At 53.8% G+C, this 20,147-nt stretch overlaps 1 protein-coding gene across 3 annotated transcripts in view; it reads left to right on the top strand.

Moving 5' to 3' along the window:
• The first annotated feature begins 1,156 nt into the window (after positions 1–1,156).
• Positions 1,157–20,147, top strand: part of Src (SRC proto-oncogene, non-receptor tyrosine kinase) — a 43,837-nt gene continuing 24,846 nt past the window's right edge. For 2 of the 3 annotated variants that reach the window (XM_038329971.1, XM_038329970.1), the window contains exons 1-2: positions 5,933–6,028; positions 17,242–17,317. The gene's annotated coding sequence lies outside the window, so the exon portion shown is untranslated. Of the gene's footprint in view, positions 1,184–5,932; positions 6,029–17,241; positions 17,318–20,147 lie in introns of those variants that run through there. The other variant, XM_038329969.1, reaches the window with a different exon arrangement.

Genomic DNA, 20,147 nt, shown 5'->3' with positions numbered 1-20,147 from the left:
TGTGAACTCAGATCAGCCTGACTCAAAGTTTTGCTTCTTCCTGGCTTCCTGGGAGACAGATTGTACCCTGAGGCTGGAGCCAACTTACCTTGTTCTAGAAGGACTGGAACCTGCCCTTCATAGGGATTTCTATTAGGAGAAGCCCAGGCCGTGCCACATCACCTGGTTGGGTCTCAGTTGCCCATCTGTGAGACGGAAGCACTTTGAAGGAAAGAGGAAAGCTGGTCAGACCCATCCTAGAGAGAAAAGGAGGAGTCAAAGGTGGACCCACTCAATGCCCCTAAGGAGCAGCCTTAGAACCTGGGCAGGGACTGGAGTGTGTGTCGGGGGTGGGGTGGTGGGATGGTGATAGTGGTGGTGTTCCAGACCAACCTGAAGCCATATCGCTCCCCCCTGCATCCCCACCCCGTTCCATTTTCCTTCTCTACTTCCTGTCCAGTTGGTCCTGCTGTCCTTAGTGGCTGGCTACCTGCACACTATCCCCCAGATGTACATAGAGATGTACATGTCTCCCGATGCACTAGAAATGAATTTAGGCTTGGCCTGATGCTTGCAGTCCCTGTCCTCCTGAGGCAGAGGCTGGAGGTGGTCACAAGTTCAAGGCCAAGCTGGGACATGTAGTGAGCCCCTGTTTCGCCTCTTGATGCATTTGAATAATGCTGCCTCTTATTACTCCGTCCCTCTAGTCCCCGTCTCCCGTCTCCCGTTAAAGACACTCAGGTCAAGGCTGGTGTGGCCAGTGCCTCAGTTTTCGTGTCTGGAAGGTAGTGCCAGCCATCGGTGCGTAGCTCAGGTAGCTGGGGTGGAACCCTAACGTGCTCCCCAGGCGGCCGAGCTGGGCGCGTGGCGTGAAGGGCGCTCCCGCCGACGGAGCTGCGGGGAGGGGGCTGGGTGCGGGAGGCGCGGGCCCGGCTCGCTCAGCAGGTCCCCCGGGTCGCCGACGGGGCCCGGGTCCGCGCTTCCTCCTTTCTCCGGCTCGCCGCGGCCGCGGCCCCTCCTCCAGCGCGCTCCCTCCCCCTCGCCGCTGCCGCCGCCGCCGCCTCCTCCCTTTCTCTAGGTCTGTCTTTCCCGGCCCGGAATCTACCCGGCCGCCCCGCCGGAGCGGCCAGGCCGCTGCCCGCCAGCGCCGCGCGCCCCGCTGGGGTCCGCCCGGGCGCGTCCGGAGCCCGCGGCCGCCGCGCAGGTGAGCGCCCCCGCCCCGCCGGCCCCGCGCCCCGCTGCGGGCTCCCGCCCTGCCCACTCCCCGCCGCGGCCCGCGACCTGCCCGCCGCGGCCTTTTGTTGGGATGCGTGGGGGAAGCCGGGAGGGGCGCGGGGGGCACCGGCGCGTGGGGCACCGGCGCGTGGGGACCCTCGGTCGCAGAGTCCCCGGCCCGGCTAGGCCACATCTGAAAACCCGGCCGATCGGCACCGCCCGCCATCGCGGCTTGCGGGGCCCAACGCCCCCGGCCCGGAGTGGGTGGTGGGGGTGGGGTGGGCGCTGGGGACTGGACGCCTTGCCGGTCACACGACCCAAGGAGGTCTCGGGGCCTCCGTTAGGGCCTGGTGCTCCTGGCCTGGAAGAGACTGGACCACTCTGTCCTCGGCCCCCCTCCCAGCCCCCAGCCTCGCCCCTGCTTAGGCCCAGCGACCGGCCGGCTCAGAAGTTGGCCAAAGTTTTGGGATTTCACTACTACCACTAGGTCCGCTTGCCCACCCGGGCAGGTACTGGAGGTGAGTTTGTGTACCCTACTAGGACCACCACCCACCACTTGTCATGCTGTGTGTCTTGGGGACAACTACCTTCGCTCTCTGAGCCAAGGCCCTCCTCGGTGATGGGTGAGCCTGGCCAGGCTGAAGGGTGGAGTGCACAGAGGGGACTCACCCCTGGGTAACCCTTAAACCTCTGGGGTATTCAGAAGGTGAAAAGTGGACAGAGGCGTGTGAGGCTTATGAGGTCCTGAACAAGGTCTTCCCAGCCCCACAAACTGCCGTTATTGGGTTCACCTGGGTGGTCAGGTTCAGTTTCCAAGGTGGGTTTGGGGGCAGGACACGCGCGGGGGTTGGGGGATTCTTTCCAGACTTGTGACAACAGGCATCTAAGTTTCTTGTTTTTCTACATGATTTGAGCCTGGGCCTGCCCCTTGGACCTGTCCCATCAGCGACAGGGTCCTCAGGTGACTATTCCCTGTACTTCCGGAGCTAAGGGGTTGTCATACATGGGGGCGGGGGCTCAATAAATGATCTGGCGCCTGCACGAGATGGCTGGGGTGCTTGTGACAGCCACCAGCAGAAGAGGTAACTCTGCCTCAAAGGGTGCCCTAGAGCCCGTTCAGAAAGAAACAGCTGAACATCCTCCAGCAGCTCAAAGCTGTGTGAACATAGTCCGCTTTGGGTTCCCTTTGGCCTCAGTCCTGTCAGGGAGGAATGATCAGTTGGGATGTGAGGAAACTCAGTGGTAGAGCACAGACTTTGTATGCCCAAGGCCCTGGTGCTCGCCGCGGCAGCACAGGACTGAGGGATAGATCAGATGGAGCCGTGATGACCAGAGCTGTTGAAGTCCACTGAACTCCTCCTGGGGCTAGCCCAGTCCGCAGATAGAACGGGAGCCTAGACAGCAGAGGAGCTGGCTGGCTGCCCTTTAACTTGCAGTTGACAGTGAAGGCTGGGCGGGACCTCAGGCACAAAGCACTGTTGGAAAAAGCTCCTCCTATGTCACCCCCACCTGGCAGAGTCATAAGGCCCTACTGGAGACGGGGTGTGTCCCGGTGAGGCGGCCTTTCCACAAGGGGAAGTGACTTATAGCGTGTCACCTCTCTCAGCTGACTACCTGCCTACATCCTGGGGTACACACTGAGAGTGAGTGCCAGGAGCACCCCTATCTCGTGCTCATCCTTGTCCTTTCAGCCTTAGGGCTACCTTATCTCTCCCACCCCATCCTCTCCTGTTCCCGGTTGTGTTCCTTTCTCCCAGCCCCCCACCAGTCTCTAGATAGAGGCTTTTATTCTGATTGTGGGGGTGGGAGTGGGGCATGTCTGGGTCCTCTCAGCTCCAGGATCTAGGGAGACTCAGTTCAACAATTTTTGTCCCTGCTATCCATCTGGTCCTCGACGGTCTCTGATCGTACACTGAGCACTTACTATGCGCTAGGGCCTGTGAGCTTTGTTGAGCAGCTTTGTGGTTGGAGGACCAGCTGGCTTCCTGGAGGAGGGAGGGGCTTGAGCTGAAGGAAGCAGTGGCCAGCTGGCCAAGAGTGCAACTGGGCCAGCGTTCTTCCTCTCTGTGCAGAAGGTCATCTGCCTGGAGACTTACTGGGAAACTGGGAACAGGTCCTTGGCTCCTAGAAACTGGAGTATGGAGGACGAGCCAAGTGATCAGCTAAATGAGTATATATAATCATGGCCGTGATAAGGCCAAGGTCTAGGGAACAGAGGGATATTGAAGGAAGAGTGTAGGAGGTACCTGGGCATGAAGCTAGGGAGGGGTGTGTGCAGAGCCCTGAGGTGTTGGGGGGGTTGTATGCCTGTTGTGGAGAAACAAGGGGAGAACTCTGAGAGAGGACGGTCCAACAGGGCCTGCTATCGGTAGGGCTGGTCTCTGTGAGGGGCCCTTGAAGCCTTGAGAAGGATCTTGTCCTCCATTTTTACACAGGGAGCTGTGCGAAAGAGCTTAAGCTGGAGGCCAAGGCACAGAGCTAATGGAATAGGTGTGGAGGCTAGCCTCCAGTGTTCTGTGGGGGCCCCATCAGGTCTCAAGAAGCTGGGGCTTTGAAGATACAGTAGGAGTTCATTCAACCCATGAAGTCAGAGGTGGCGAGACCCAGGGATCAGGAAGCACAGTGTGGTGTGGGGGAAGCTTGGGAGAGAGCTGCAGGGCAGGGATGGTCAGCCAGGAAACTGGAGATCGTGTGTGTGTGTGTGTGTGTGTGTCTGATAGGCCTGAGTTCAAGTTCTGACTGCTGTTCATCTCATTTGCTGTGTGTCTTTGGGTCCTTCACTGTATCTTCCTGAGACTTGGTTTCTTCACAGAAAATGAGGCCAACCATCTCTTCCTTTCCAGTTAGGGTTAAGAGAAGATTCTGTGCCTGGCAATTAGTAAACACCTAGAAAATGGGACCCGTGGGCTGTGTGTGCCATTGGGAAGTCCATTGGTATCTCCGGGCTCAGTCTGGCCATCCATGTGGCCATGGCCTTGAGTGGATGATGGCATGGGTCTGAAGGTCGGTCCCCGTTTGGGCAGAGCTTGTCTAGAGGAGGATGTTGATAGGAAAGGACAGTAGTGCTGGGTGACCGTGAGCCTGCACTCTCTGAGCCAGAAAGCCGAGCTGGGGGTTGTGCCCATGAGATGGTCTAGTCTAGCTTTCTGGATGTAAACTGTTAAGACCGAGAGAACAAAGGCCACTTGCCTAGGGTTTCCCAGGTGACAGTCCGGGATGGGCTGTAGGATTCTGAACTCCACATTCAGCACTGGTGCTGCTGGAGTCTCGGAACTCTGTAGAGGTCCCTGTGAGCTACAGCCTGTCCCTCCGTGGTCCTCCTGTCCCTCCGTGGTCCTCCTGTCCTGTCCCTCCGTGGTCCTCCTGTCCCTCCATGGCCCTCCAGACTTCACAGCCCTTTGTGCCTCCTATGTACATTAACTTCCCCGGGGGAAACCTCTCTGACTTTCTGGGGAGAAACCATCACCTTTGAGGGGGTCTCAGTTTCTTTATCCATAAAGTAGGGCTGACTCATGGCTCCCTGGATGTCCCAAGAGGATAGCATGGGGTACCTAATGCGTTCAGGGCAGGTTAGAGGCAGACATGAGCTAAAATCTTACATCCTAGTAGCTGGTCCCAGTCCCGTGACTTAAGACTGAAACTGTATAATGGGCTTGCAGCTGGCAGAGACAAGGAGAGGCTGGGATCCCACAGACCCTCCCTGGAGCCGGCTCTGCCTCAGGAGACCTGTTACTCAAGGCCTCGTTCTACTGGTAAGCCCAGAGTCAAATCACAGCCTCTTTGCTAAAGTAATTGTAAGTAACTTAATCTACTGATGTTTAGTATACATTCTATATATTTTCTCTTCTCTGGCTCAGACACGAAGCCCTGACTCCTGCTCCACAAGCCGAAGTGCTGTGCTGAGAAGCATTCTGACATCCAGTTTTGGCTTCATGGGAAGCAGTGCTGTGATAAATTAGTAATGTCTGCTCTGGGCAGAAGCTTATCAAGCATGGTCTGTGTGCTATGAGTTTGTCATTCCTGATCTATACAGACCTTCTCCTTCACTGGGGGGTGTGAAGGAGAAAGACTTGGGGCAAGTTAGCCAAGCTGGAAGAAAATGCTAATTTTTTTGATGTATGTCTGTCCCCACTAGCCAGCTTGCTCATGACCTCAACACTGTCAGATGGCCTGACTAGAGAGAGGGCTAGGCATTTAGGGAGAATCCCAGAGCAGGAAACCAGAACCCCCATCTCTCCGACTCACTACTGTGAAACTTGGGATGAGTGACTTCCCCTAGGACTACTCAAAGGATTTCTAGAAAGGAGAAGTGAGAAGAAATTAGAAGATTGTGGTGTTTCTCTTCCTATTCTGCCCTCAGTGTCTTCCCGTGCTTGAGAACCCAAGACAGGGTCCTAGCTGGAGTTGAATGGGACAAGGGGTGTTTGCCAACTATTGGTGATGGTAGACATGGGTCCTTAGGCGTCCTTCGGCCTGCTGGACTGTGCAGACAGCACCATCAAATTTGACATTGGGGGTTGGAAACAAGGCCGGGGTGGCACCAAGAGGCATGGCCGTCTTGCTGTAGTCTGATAGTGTCTCTCAGGCCACTCTGCCCACTTGTGGCCTCCACTTGACTTTATCTGATATCAGTATCCACACACTAAGTTCTCCAGAGCTGGAGCACAGCAGGGTGACCCACTATCTCTGTTTCTTATCCTGGAGTGGGTGGAACTTTTATTCCTATTACGAGCAGGGGCTCTGAGAAGCAAAGGACCGTGGCTGTCGTCACCCAGCAAGTGAGATATGAGCATGGACTTCTGGTGTCTCGGTGATTGTGGATGTCTGATTCCTGGTGAGTGTCCCCAGTGTGGCTGACATCTTTCTTAGGCAGATGATGGGTTCAGTGACTTCCTGGGCATGTAACTGTGGCTGGTGAGTATTGGATAGGCCAGGTACCTGATCTTTTGGCAGTAGTGAGGCCTAGGGAGGCAGTTGACTCTGGGTTTGAATCCTGGCATAGCGGCCTGCTTGTTACATCTGCTTGTGGGAAAAATGACTGCTCTGTGCCTCAGTTTCACCAATCTGTGTAGCTCTAGTATAGCTATGAGAAGGTGTCCCTACTGTAAGGCATGCTAGTGTTTGTCCAGTGTTTGGGCACAGGGCCCACTCAGGGTGTTTTGAGGCTGTGAGGGAAGTTGATTCTGTGGTGAGGGAGAAGGACAAATTGATCTGGGAGCCCTCCGGGCTGGCACTGGCCACCTTGGACTCTGGTTGCCCTGCCCTTACAATCTAGGAGGGATTGCATTGATTGAAAGCTCCATCTAGCTACTCTGAGGCAAGCTCCCGCCTCTTCCTGCTACTCCTAGGACCTGATTACATATCTGTCCCATGACCTCTAGTGCCCAAGATTCCCCTGACTTGTGGGCCCTCCCTAGGAGGTATCTGCCATCTGGGCAGCGGGTTCTTCGCATGCTGGTCCACACGGCCTGGGTACAGCTGCACTTTTCCTTATGGTGGCAAGCAGAGGCTCAGAGAAGGGTCTGAGCTTTGAGAAGCTCCTGGAGATGTTGCCTGTCTGGACCGAGTTCCTTCCTCAGCCTGAACCTCCCTTCTTCCACGTGTCTCTGTTGTGGTTTACCCTGCAGGTGCTTTGAGCCACTGGCTGGTTTTGTACTTACTACATAGTTGGGTGTCCATGTCTTTGTCTGTACAGGTCCTCCACTCCTATGAAGGTCCCCTATTCTTTTATTGGGCAGGGGTGTGTGTGTGTGTGTGTTGTGTGTGTGTGTGTGTGTGTGTGTGTGTGAGAGAGAGAGAGAGAGAGAGAGAGAGAGAGAGAGACAGACAGACAGAGACAGAGACAAAGACACAGAGACACAGAGACAGAGAGACACACACACAGAGAGACAGAGAGAGACAGAGAGAGAGAGAAAGAGAGAGAGAGTTTTGCTATATATCCCAGGCTGTCTTGGAACTCATTTTGTAGCCCAAACTGGTAGCAGTAATCCTCCTGCCCCTCTTTCTGAGTGTTGGAATTATAGGATCCAGCATTACACTGGGCTAGGCCTCCTGTAGCTGACATATCTCTGGCTCTCCCCTGAGCCTCCTCTACCCTTTCTCCTGCTGTCTTTCAAGGCTCCAGCTCTGTCTGTAGGTGGCAAGTCCTGACTCAAGGCTGGTTTTCTTTCCCTCTAAGGAAATGTGTGGTAATTATCACTCCCAACAGTATAGCACTTTACAGTTTGTATGTAGTTACCTGTGCGCCCCAGCAGAACTGTGAGGGAGATGGAACCCAGTGAGCACCTTCACTTGACAAATGAGGAAATTGGCCTCAGCTTGGGCAGCTAGGATACCCCCGTGCTTCTGAGTCTTGAGTCTGCCTTTCCTATGAGTTCCTAAGTGGATCAGAGAGGTAAAGTGACTTCCCTGGGGTCACATAGCACTGAAAGGGTAATGCTGGGAGGTTCCTTCTAAGTATTCAGTGGCCAGGCTGTGCCCTGTGGACTTTGTTCTGAGCTGTACCTAGTCCCCAAGGGAGGCTGAAGCCAGCCCTGTTCCACCTGCCTCTGCTGGGGGCCCAGGAAAATAGCTTTTTCCTTGTCCTTGTCTGCGTCAGGAGGCAGCAGCTTTGCCTCTTGGCTTGGCTGGAAGATCACAAGCTCCTTCTCTTTAAATATCTTACAGCTTCAGGAAGTTTTGCCTCAATGGTCGAGGTCGAGGGGCAGGAAGGGAAAATTGTCCCAGGCAGAGGATGGTGTGGTCAAAGGCTTGCAGGAAGGGCAGCCTGGGATCTGGGGGGGGGGGGTGTTTATAAGTTGAGTGGGTCCCCACTGCAAGATTTGCCTCCTGCTCCCCACCGCCACCCCTCCAGGTGTTCTAAAAGCCTGGAACCAGATGAGCCACCGTTCTATTTGGGGACAATTCTGCTGTTCCCATTTCTATCCTGTGCCCTAGTTTTAGAAGCAATGTGGGTTTGGTTTCCAGTTGGCCACTTGCAGGCAGCTCCCCCTCCACCCACTCTGCCCACACCTTAGATCCATGGGCATCATGGCCAGAACAGGCCTTGCCTGCCTTGATTAGCAACTGATGATGTCTGAGCCAGTGATGGGGTGCACACCTGGTGGGGGAGGGGGCACAGGAGGCTGCTCCCAGGCTCTGAGAGGAGATACTTTTTAGAGGACAGGACAACATGGTCAGTGTTGGGGATTGATCTGGTACTCTCTGGAAGCAATGCTCGGGGGAGCTAAGTACAGACCCCGATGATTGCCTCTGCTGTGAGCTCGGTACCACAGAAATGATAGCAGCCTGACCATGCCAGGAGGGATTCCCGGAAGTGACACCCAGGACTTAAAGGGTGAGCAGGAGGTGATGAGAGAAAGAGAAGAGTGAGGGCATGCTAGACAGAGGGAGCCCAGCAGCTAAAGTGTGTATGTGTAGTATAGCATGTGTATATCCGTGAGCGTGTGTGTATGTGTGTGTGTGTGTGTAGCCTGGGGCTGTGGTCATGTATAGGTACTAAGAACAGGCCCTCGTTCATCTGGCGCACTCAGACTTTGTTGTCTTGAGTGATGGGAGCAGAGGAAGATGAAGTGGGGCTGGGGTTCAAAACAGGAATCAAAGCCCTGGGTGGAGGACAGAGGCCGGTTTGAGAGGAAGCCTGACGGGGGCTGATGGTGCAGTGTGTGAGCTCCTGGACCTGGTGCCCTCTGTAGACACCCCAAGCACACAGTGAAGTGTTTACACACAGCCTTGTGAGGTGGGAGGCCCCTGGGGAAATGGATATGTTCAGTTCTGTGGGTCATGCCAGGCTCACGCAGTGTGGCCTTGCTGCAGTGGCACAGGGAACCCTGCTGAGTGGTTCCATCTGGGAATAGTAAGAGCCTGGGTGGGTCGGTGGGGGGCAAGGAGGACTGCCACAGTCCCCTCTCACAACATCCCTTGGTCACACTGCCCTTCAGGAAATAGGGGGATCCAGTGGTGGGTTCCACAGGCACCTGGGGTGGGCTCTGATCCAGGTCCCAGGCTTCATCCTTTTGGGTGAGCCTCCCAAGGCACAGCCCACCCTCTTGAGCTCCCCATGGTCTGAGAACTATCTACTGTGGACCCAACAGGCCTGGCTTTGAATCCTCATTTTGATTCCAGCTGAGAGAGCTTAGCTAAGTGATTTTGCCTTCCTGAGCCTCAGTTTCTCCCACAACAGAAATGGAGGCTCTCCTTTGGAGGGCTGTGTCCAGTGTTGTACAGTGCCGGGAGAACCTGGCTCAGAGCCGAGGCCTTGCTGAGCTGCCAAGGGGCAGTTTCCGGACGCCCTAGGCTCTCAGTTCCAAGGACAAAGCCCCTTTGTGGGGAGACAGATGGAGCCTGGGATCCCCCTCCCTGGGAAGCAGGGCTGTCTGCTCCTCCTCTGCACTCCATCCCCTGGGAGAAGGAGCTTTCTGAGGCCAAGAGTGGGAAGCTGGTGGGTTGCACATCCTGGCCATTCTGGCTGGGGAGCCCAGTGTCTCTTCCCTGTCCTGGCCATTTCTCAGGTCACACATCCCTGGCAAATCCTGAGCCTACTGTGGGCGCCCTGTGCATCTGTCCTCCCATCCACTAGCATCCTCCAATTCATCTTCCCATTCGCCCATCTTCCTTCCTCCCTCTACCCGGGAACCTGCCTCTTGCTGGGCCTATGCTTTTGGCCACATTGTCCTGAAGGTGTCCAACTCTTCCAGCTATGTGCTAGGTTTTGTTTGTTTGTTTGTTTTGAGACAGGGTTTCTCTGTGTAGCCTTGACTGTCCTGGAACTTGCTCTGTAGACCAGGCTGGCCTCGACCTCACAGAGATCCGCCTGTCTCTGCCTCCCAAGGTGTGCGTCATCACCACACGGCACTATGTGCAAGTTTTAATACAACACTTACCACCAAATAGCCGTCTGTGAGGGAGTAGAAGTGGCCCTGCCATTGTTTAGAGATTGCTGTCATCAGAGAGAAGAATTGGGCCAGGAAAGAGAAATGGAGGGCGTTAGGCAGGGTTGCGGGACCCTTTCGTCCCCTGAAAAGATCTCTTTTGAACCAAGACTGGAGTTGGCTGGGGTGCTGCTACTGAAGTGCCTATTGGAGTAGGTGACAGAGGCTCTGAAGACGCAGAGAGAGTGAGCGAGTAAGGCGTGTATGCATGGGTGTGTGTGTGTGGAGTAAACTCAGGGCAAAGAGAACGGCCTGGGCAAGGGCCCTGTGGCAGGAACATGCTGTTCCCAGGGAAGGGAGAGCTATTGACCTGTACACTAGAGGGAAATGGGGGGAAGGGTAGGGCTGGTGTGGGGACCAGTGGATTTTTGAGGCCCCTGAAAAGACTTGGTCTTTCCTTTAGGGTGGGGCCTGTGGTAAGGTCAGGGCTGAAGGATTCAGATCCACGTTTCGCAGATGCTTTCTGTCCCAGTTTGGTGGTGCACAAGAGAAGGAACAAAAGTGTTGGAAGCTGGGGCTGACAAGGTTTGGAACCCGTGGCAGGGCTGGGTTTGGACTGTCAAGGCCTAGGGGACCTATGGTTTTTGAGAATACAGACCCAGGTCCTTAAATCCCCGCCAGAGATCTTAAAGTATACCCATTGCTTGTCTTGGGAAGTGGAGATGGCTCAGTATCCCTCTAGGCTGGGGAGAGCTTGACTCCATCTTGCTGTGTGTACTGAGCCTCAGTTTCCTCTGCTGTTAAAGTCTCTCCCTCTGTCACTGCAGGAGTCTGGGGCATGAGGGTCTGCGCATCTACAGCTGGACTTCGAAGCAAGGTGGAGTTTCTTTTAGATATCTCAGCACCTTGGGTTGACGGTTCCTAGAATCAGAGTCCAAGGCTTCTTCCCACAGGGGGAAGCAGCCCAGAAGGGCACCACGGTTCACAGAAGGCCTCCTAGCCTGGCAGAGCAGGTCAGCGTTCTGAGCTGGGTCACTTACCTGCCTGCCTCCAGGGCCCAGCTCACCCTGTGCTGTGCAGGCTCCATTCACTCCCTCCACCATCCTAGAAGCTGGATTTCCAGCTTCTTAAGATTGCAACATAGTGTTGTCATCGATATCCCTGTGCATCAGGGACTCTTGAGTAACAAAAGTGAAACAAATGGGGATCTTGTCTCAGGCAAGTTACAACTGTGTGTCAGGTTGCTTTCGCAGCTGGCCTGGGGTGCTGTGGCCTGCAGGCTGCAGGGTGGACACTTTGGATTTCCAGGCTTAGGACACAGCCTCGTGGGCACAGGTCAGGGACTGAAGTCCAGACGAGAGTAACAGGGACTACTCGTGCTGCACCAGGTTTGCTGTGTGTGCTTCATTGTCCACTTGCTTAGCTTGTATCTTCCCAGGCAGCAGGTCCAGGGTCCAAAAGCACCCCCTCCACCTTTGCCAGGGCCAGCTGGAGCCTGCAGGCACTCTGCCCAGTGGCACTGGCGGAGCCGGTTTGAGGCTTGACAGCCCCTAGCATGCTTATACTGAGAATGCAGGACCAGACATGTTCTGACTGCTGTGGCCCTTGGATCTGCCTGCTTCCCCGCCCCCATGCACCCTCTCTCACTCCTGCTCACTCCTTACTCACTTGGCAGACACCCTCCCCCACCTCCCATCCAGTTCCTGGCCCAGGCCTGTGCTGGCTGGGTGGGGCCCGGGACTGGAGTTGCTTTATATTTTACTTTGCCTGTGTAAGTTGGGTGATCAGAGTCTCTGCTGGGAGCTTGTGCAGTGCAGGATGCGGGGAGACCTGGGGATGGGGCTCAGCTTCTGAGATGAATAGACCTAGGGTTTAGGCTACCTCTTCTTTCTGGGAGGTTCTAGGTGGGGCCCATCCATAACCCTAACTACCCAGCCACCCACTTGTCCTTCTACTGTCTATCCACTCATGTACCCTCCACCCTGTCATCTTCCATCCGTCTGTCCACCTGCCTAGCCATCTTCACCCATCCATCCATCAGTCCATCCTTCTTCCTATCTGTCCATGTATCCACCTACCATCCATGCACGCATCCATCCACCCATGCATGCATGCATCCATCCACCATCCATCCATGCATCCACCTACCATCCATGCATGAATCCATCCACCCATGCATGCATCCATCATCCACCCACCCACCCATGCATGCATCCATCATCCATCCATCCATGCATCCATCAACCATCCATGCATGCATGCATCCATCATCCACTCATGCATGCATCCATCAACCATCCATCCATGCATCCATCAACCATCCATGCACGCATCCACCCACCCATGCATGCATGCATGCATGCATCAACCATCCATCCATGCATCCATCAACCATCCATGCATGCATCCATCCACCCATGCATGCATCCATCATCCATCCATCCATCCATCCATCCATCCATCCATCCATCAACCATCCATCCATGCATCCATCAACCATCCATGCATGCATCCATCTGTCAATTGGCTATGTATACTGGGTACTTCTTTGCCCTGGACAGTGTTCTGGAGGCTAGAGACACATTAGAGAAGCAGCTGGACACAATCCCTGCCTTTGCGGTTTGTCGACCCTCAGGGTGGCCAGAAAAGCAGCAAACAAGGGATCAGTGTGCATGGTCTGCTAGAGGGAGCCCAGTGCTGTGGGCTCCACGCATACGCCAGGGAGCGGATCTGGGTGGGCAGCCAGGATGCCCACACTGAAAGACTGGCTGGCACTGGGAGCTCTCAGGGAGGGAATGCCAGTGCAAAGGCCCGGAGACAGGGGCATGCTTGGAGTGTTAGAGCAACATCAAGAGTCTGAGGAACAGTTTGGGCAAGGGGAGAATGGGAGAAGAAGAAGGCAGGAAGACCTGAGGGGCGGAGTCGGGTGCCCAGGCTGGGGTGGGGCTGCATACCTGCTGGTCAGGAGCAGATTGTTGTCTTTTGTAGTTGGAGTGACGGAGTACTCAGGCATAGTTCACTATTTAGTGTAGCATCTTCTGTCTATATCGAGGAGCCATAGCAGAGCGCTTGGCCCCTACCCCCTCCTGGCTCTCCCTCAGGTCATTGCTAGAGTCCATCTCCAGTGTCCCACGTCGAGTGTATTTCTGCACAACAGATCTGTAATCTGCCCAAAGCCCACCATTTCTTTCTTCCCCTGGTACAGTTTGCTGGTGAGGTTGATGTGGGTCATATGGGCAGCCTCCCTGCTGTGCTGAGTGGCCACACAACCCCAGGGCCTAGCACTCAGTAGGTTCCCTACACAGTAGCCATGGCTCTGATGGGCTGTAGATACGCAGAGCGTGCTTGCTGGGCACTGGGTCCTGTTCTCAGGGCTTCACAGACAGGAACTTACTTTATTCTCGTGGCCGTTCTTTAAAGTAGGCTGTTTGTGTCCTCTAATTATATAGGAGAGGAAACAGGCACAGAGAGGTCGAGAAACTGTGCCAAGGTCACACAGTAAGGAAGGACTGGAGATGGGTTTTGAACCAAGGTGGTTCTGCTCTTAATCCTCACGTTGAGGAAGGGCTCTGTTAGCCCAGATAAAGAGGGGTTCCTCTTTTCTTTTCATCTGGGTAAGGATAGGTGAGGTTGGGGGATTGGCTGCTGAGGAGGGAGCAGCCTGTGCAGAGGCCCAGCTGCTGGAGACTCATTTAGGGGTGAAGCAATGGGAGGGGGTGGAGGGAGATGGAACAAGCAGTGGCCCCAGCAGGCAGGGGAGTATTGGGACCATCTTGCTGACCACTGTCCCCACTCATGTTCATGGAAAGGGAAAGGAGCTGGCGCCTGTGGACTCGGGTGGGGGTGGAGCTTAGGATTGCTTGTGCAGTGGGGCCTGGCCACTTGGTGTTCCTGCCCACCCATGTCCCCAAGGGAGATGCCACCTGGGTGTGGGCGGGGAGGAGGGGGCACTGTGTTCCCAGAGTCGAGAAGCAACCAGAGCTGTTGGCAGGGAACAGCGGGCACCGTGGGCAGGGGCCGGCTGGCAGCCCCTCTCAGGGCCCATCCGCCTGCCACCAGTGGGGAGGGGCCGCCCAGATGACCTTGAGAGACTGGGAAAAGACTGGAATTTGTCACCTCAGTGTCCCACCAAGATCACTCCCTCATCCTGAGCTTGTCAGAGATTCTATGCCCAGACACCTGCTGAGGCCCAGAGGAAGTGCCACCTGCCTAGGGTCACACAGTGATGGGGACCTCCCTGAACTCATTAATCAGTCATCTTGGGGTGTCCCTTAGGCCTTTTGCCAGCAGCTCCTCCACTAAGTTGGGACAGCTCCAACCACCCCTACCTGTCTTCGGTGCCTGTCCTCCCTGCCTCTTTCCAGGACAGCATGGGAAGTAAGTGTTTTCTGAACCCTGACTTTGGATGTAAAACCACGTGGCTGCGGGCTGCTGCGATCTCATTCTGGGTGCTGTTAACTCTTACAGGAGGGTCTGTCTCTGCCCCGCTGCTCCTGTCTTGCCTAGGAGTCTGCATTGGAGCCGTCCCTTTGCTGGGTTCCAGGCCAACCCAGCTGCATGCTCTTCTCTCGGAGCCTCTTGCAGCCCCTGAGGGCAGCCTGCTGTAGGGCTTGCCACAGGAGTCAGCTGTCACAGGATGGGACCTTAGACTCGCCTGTTTCTCCTCATCTGTAAAATGGGCTTAAGAATGGTACATGGGGGCTAGGCCTTCTTGCTCTCTCTCTCTCTCTCTCTCTCTCTCTCTCTCTCTCTCTCTCTCTCTCTCACCCCCCCCGCCCCCCTGTTTTTTGATACAGGATTTCTCTGTGTAACAGCCCTACCTATTCTGGAACTAGCTCTTGTAGATCCTCCTGCCTCTGCCTACCGAGTGCTGGGATTAAAGTCATGCACCACCATTGCCAGTTTTGTTTTTGTTTTTTGATGTCTTTTTTAAAAATTTTATTTATTCCTATTTTAACGATGAGTGCTCTGCATGTATACCTGCATGCCAGAAGAGGGAGTAAGATTCTATTATGGAAGGTTGTGAGCCACCATGTGGTTGCTGGGAATTAAACTCAGTACCTCTGGAACAGCAGCCAGTGTTCTCAACCCCTGAGCCTTTCTTTGATCCTAGTGTCTTTCTTTGATTCTAGCAGAGACAAGCGGATCTCAGTGAGTTCAAGGCCAGCCTGATCTACAGAGTGGGACTAGACAAGGCTATACAGAGAAACCTGTCTCGGAATAAAAAAAAAAAGAATGGCACATAGGACTTGTATGGTAGGCACACGCCTTTAATTCCAGTACTTGGGAGGGAAGCAGAGGCAGGTGGATCTCTGAGTTCAAGGTCAGTCAGATCTACAGACTGAGTTCTAGACTAGCTAGTGCTACGTAGCATGATTCTTATCTTAAGAAAACTCATGAAAGGTGCTGGGGGTGTCACTGGCAGAATGGTAGAATACTTATTCAAGACCCTGGGTTCGGTCCCCACCACCGTGTAAACTGAAATTGGGAGGTGAATGGAGGAGGTCGGAACTTCAAGCCGTAGTGAGTTTGAGGCCAGCCTGGGCTGCATGAGGCCCTGTGAGGGTATTCAATAGATGCTCAGTAAGTCTCAGTCCTTGCTACTCTCGTGCATATTTCCTTAGCCCTTTATTCTTTCCGCATGGCTAAGCCACTTGGGGAAGGCTACTCAGGCAGTTCCCACAGTCAGACTAAAGAGAGAGTCAGGGAGCAGGTACCCGCCCATAGGGAGTGTCCCCCCAAGAGTGATGCCGCAGGGAGGTCATCACTCCTGTGAGATGGGGGATGCCCTCCCAGGTCCTTTGCCCCACTACAGCTGGCCACTGCTAGGACTTATCTGAATGTCAGCTGGGGGCCCATCCTTTGGCCCCACAAGCTCCTGTGCTACCCCTCTCTGGCTAGAAGGTTAGAGGGGAGGCTGTGGCAGCTTGGCTCCTGAGGCCTGTAGTGTGTAACCCACCTTTCCTTCCTCTTTCTGTCTGGTCTCTGTTCCCCTTTGGAAAAATGAGCTGGCCTGTGATCTTAGGCTCTTGAGAAAAGGACTGGAAGATAGCTGGGACCGCAGCTGGTGGCCCAGGCACCTGACTTAGCTTCTTTGAGTATTTCCTGATAACTCTGCAGACAGACAAGGCTGGCTGTCCCTGTGGCCAGGGCATGGGAGAACTGGGGATCTGGCAATGAGGGTCAGAGGAAGGTTCCTTGCCAACAGCCTGTGGGCTAGGGTGCAGCCCCCAAGAATGACACCTAAGGAGGTTTCTAAGGACTTGTCTAGGATACCCCAAACCATGATGCTCCCCTGACCTGACTGGATAGATGCCTGTGGGGACCCCTGCACTGCCCAATCTGTCTGCCACCCGCTACTCATTCCTACATGGCAGGCAGACCTACTTTCCCTGTGCTCAGCGGTGCTCTGGTGTTCCTGGCCTTGCTGAGAACAGCCTAAGGGAGAATGGGCAATGGTAGATGCAGGCCCTGCTGGTGCCTTCACCATGGGATGTCCCTGTGGATCCCAGACAATCCATGCTTGCTTCCTAATGCTGTCTCTTAGCCGCTGGGTGACCTTAGGGAAACAGCTGAGCCTCTCTGTACTCTAGTTTTCTCATCTACAGAAAGGAGCTGACCACACAGGGTATGGCGGGACATCCTGGATCCATGTGTGGAGTGTTGTCCCTAGGAGTCACCCTCCTCTGAGAGCCCCCGATTTAGATAGATTATGGGGTTTGTCCTCTGGGCTGGGGGAGTGGAGGAGGGACTGAGAGTGCTGGGTGACTTTGAGCAGTCAGCCCCTCTCCTGATCTGTGGGATGGGGGTCGGGTGAGGCTCTGGCCACAGCGTTCTCTGTGGTTCTTCCTTTGTGTGTCCCATCCCTTGGCTGCAGCCAGCCCAGCCGGTATGTAGCAGGTTTTCAGCCTGGTGACTTTTCAAGGATGGGTAATGGAAAGACTGCTTTTGCCTGAGACCCCACTCTATTGGGGGACCCTGCTCTTCCCCGCAGCCCTTCAGTGGGGCTGCCTCTGCAGGAGGTCTGTCTGCCCTCTGCAGCTCTCGCATGCACACCCACTTGAAGGCTCTGGGTGACTAGGACAGTCACCTGGTGTCCATAGTAACACTGATCACTGTCAGAGACTGCGGCTTACCACAGCCATGTGGAAGTCACTGACGAACATCCCTTCTGCAGGACAGAATACGGAGGCTGAAGGCATTGAGTGGCCTGTGCACCATGACAGACTGAGCCAGGATTTGATCGGAGGCAGGTAAGCTGGGTGTGTCAGTTTCTGGCTGTGGGAGGGGTTGTGTGTCTCACGTAGTCTAGGTTGACCGTGAACTACGTAGCGTAGGCTAGCCTCCAACTGACTAACCCAGGCTGACTTACAATTTACAGTGGCCTAGGCTGGCCTTCAGCTCACTGTGTAGCCCAGGCTGGTCTTGAACTCATGATCTGACTCTGCAGTTGTAATTTGGGTAGTGTTAACAGTAGCTGTGTGTCCTACCCTCCCTAGTTCCCCTCTCTCTTACCAGATTGGAAATGTTATTGGATTTGAGGCTAAGTTATAGAAGTATCAATTTGCCAGTCTGTTGATTGAACACTGTTTTCCAGAATAGCTTAAAAAAATCACAATGTTAGAAGATAATTTCCCAATACATTAATCCATCTGAGCGGTCCATCGCATGGTCTCATCAGAGTTGTTTGGCTCTGTTCACTTAACATAATATTTTTTAAGATCTACTTAGTTAGGGCATCATGTATCCAGCTGTGCCAAGACTTTTTCTTATCAAATAATAGTTCATCGTGTGGATAAATACCTATGTCTGTCTGTCTGTCTGTCTCTGTCCCCTGTCTCCCTGTGTGGGTGTGTGGATGTATATACGCACTGAGCATACTTGGAGGCTGAAGTTTGACGTTTTCGTCAATCACTTGTCCATCTTATTTTTTGAGGTCGTGTCTGTCACTGAACCTGTACCCCACTGTCCCAGATAGACAAGGTCGGGAAGTCCCCGGGATCTGCCTGTCACTGCCTCCATCCCTGGGGTCACCGGCACATGCTGCCATGGCTAGCAGCATGTACATTAGAGGGACATGGACATTAATTATATAGTGCTAGGCATCTGAACTCAGAGCCTAACCCTTGCACGGCAGACACTTTGCCTGTCACTGCCACCATCCCTGGAGTCACAGGCACGTGCTGCCATGGCTGGCTTTATATAGTGCTGGGCATCTGAACTCAGCCCCAGCCTTGCACGGCAGGCACTTTGCCCACTGAGCCATCTCCCTAGACCCTGCATGGATCTATTTCTAACACATTAAAATGTTTCTGAAGGCTAGTGAAATGGCTCCATGGGTAAAAATGCTGACAACCTGAGTGTGATCCCTGGAGCCCACATTTAGAAGTGACCTCCACATGCACACAGTGTCAGAAGCGCCCCTCCCCCCAAACACACACACACACACACACACACACGCTATAGGGGCTGGAGAGATGGCTCAGCAGTTATGAGCACTGGCTGCTCTTCCAGAAGACCTAGCTTTAATTCCCAGCACCCACATGATGGCTCACAACCATCTGAAACTCCAGTATCAGGAAATCCAATACCCTCTTCTGCCCTCCTGAGTGCAAGGTATGTGCACAGTGTACAGACATACATGCATGCAAAAAACTCACATAAAATAATAAATCTCAAAAAATGAATTGTAATAAAATATCTTTAAATTTACATAAAATTGTATGCATTTATAGATAATATGTAATTGATTGATTGATTCTGTGCTGAGACCCCTGCTAGGCAACTGCTCCACCCTGAGCCACAGCGTGTGTGTGTGTGTGTGTGTGTGTGTGTGTGTGTGTGAGAGAGAGAGAGAGAGAGAGAGAGAGAGAGAGAGAGAGAGAGAGAGAGAGAGAGCGCTTTATAATGGTCAGACCCGAGTGATCCTGTCTGTCTCAACATCTCAGTGTCTCTGGGTGAGAACACTCAGAATCAGTTCTTGCAGCTTCTGAAATGTGCAGTGCATTGTTACCTTTTGGTACCCAGTGCTCGGGGACAGGAACATAGGCACACTGATCCATCTTTCCCCATCCCCTTTCCTCTTCAGCCTCCGGTAAACACTGTTCTATCCCAGCTCCTATGATGTCAACATTTCTTTTAAAAAGATTTATTTATTTTATGTATATAGATGCTTTGTCTGCATGTATATATCTGTACAGCAGAAGATGGCAATGGGTCCCATAGGGCTACAGTTATAGACAGTTGTGAGCTGCAGTGTGAGTGCTGGGAATTGAACCCAGAACCTCTGGAAGAGCAGTGTTCTTAACCGCTGAACCATTTCTCCAGCCCACGATGTCACCATTTAGAAAAGTGTTTTTTTTTTTTTTAACTTTAAGTATGTGTATATGTGTGTGTGTGCACGTGAGTGCTGGTTCCTGAGGTGGCCAGAAGAGGGCGTCATTCCTCTGGAGCTGGAGTTGCAGATGGTCGTGAATCACCATATGGGTTCTGGGAACTGAACTCCAGGCCTCTGCAAGAGCAGCAAATACTTTTACTGCTGCCTCTCCAGCTTCCAACAGCGACTTTTTGAGGCTCCACATTGTGAGTGAGGTCAGGTAAGACTTCTGGTGCCTGGCATATTTCACTTCCCACGTGTCCTCCACGTCTCTCCCTGTTGATTCAAGTGACAGCGTCCTCCTTTCTTTATTCATCGGTTGGTAGATACGGAACTGTTTCTTGGCTGTTACGGGCTCTGCTGTGATGGACGTGGAAGTTACCATGTCTCTCTAATGTATACTTTTATTTTGAAACTGGTGGGCAGTTTTATTGGAATTTGAGAACAAACAGCAGGATAGGCAGGCTGAAGCCCTCGGGTGCCAGGAGGAGGGAGATGGATAAGAATAAGGGAAAACCGTGCTTCCTGAGTTGGAGGCCAGGAATCCAGGTGGGCTCTGTGATGGACATCGGCCAGTCAGCTGCATGGAGTTAGGAAACTCCTCAGATGAAGCAAGGATGCCCAACAGGGCCCGAGTACCAAACCAAGGGAGATGGAAAGAGGAGAAAGACAAACTTACACTTTCCAAGTGGAACCGGGCAGTGGAT

This window comes from Arvicola amphibius, chromosome 5 (genome assembly GCF_903992535.2).
Source record: "Arvicola amphibius chromosome 5, mArvAmp1.2, whole genome shotgun sequence".
Taxonomy (NCBI): Eukaryota; Metazoa; Chordata; class Mammalia; order Rodentia; family Cricetidae; genus Arvicola; species Arvicola amphibius.
Note: the sequence above shows the minus strand (reverse complement) of the source record. Positions and strands in the feature narration are given on the sequence as shown.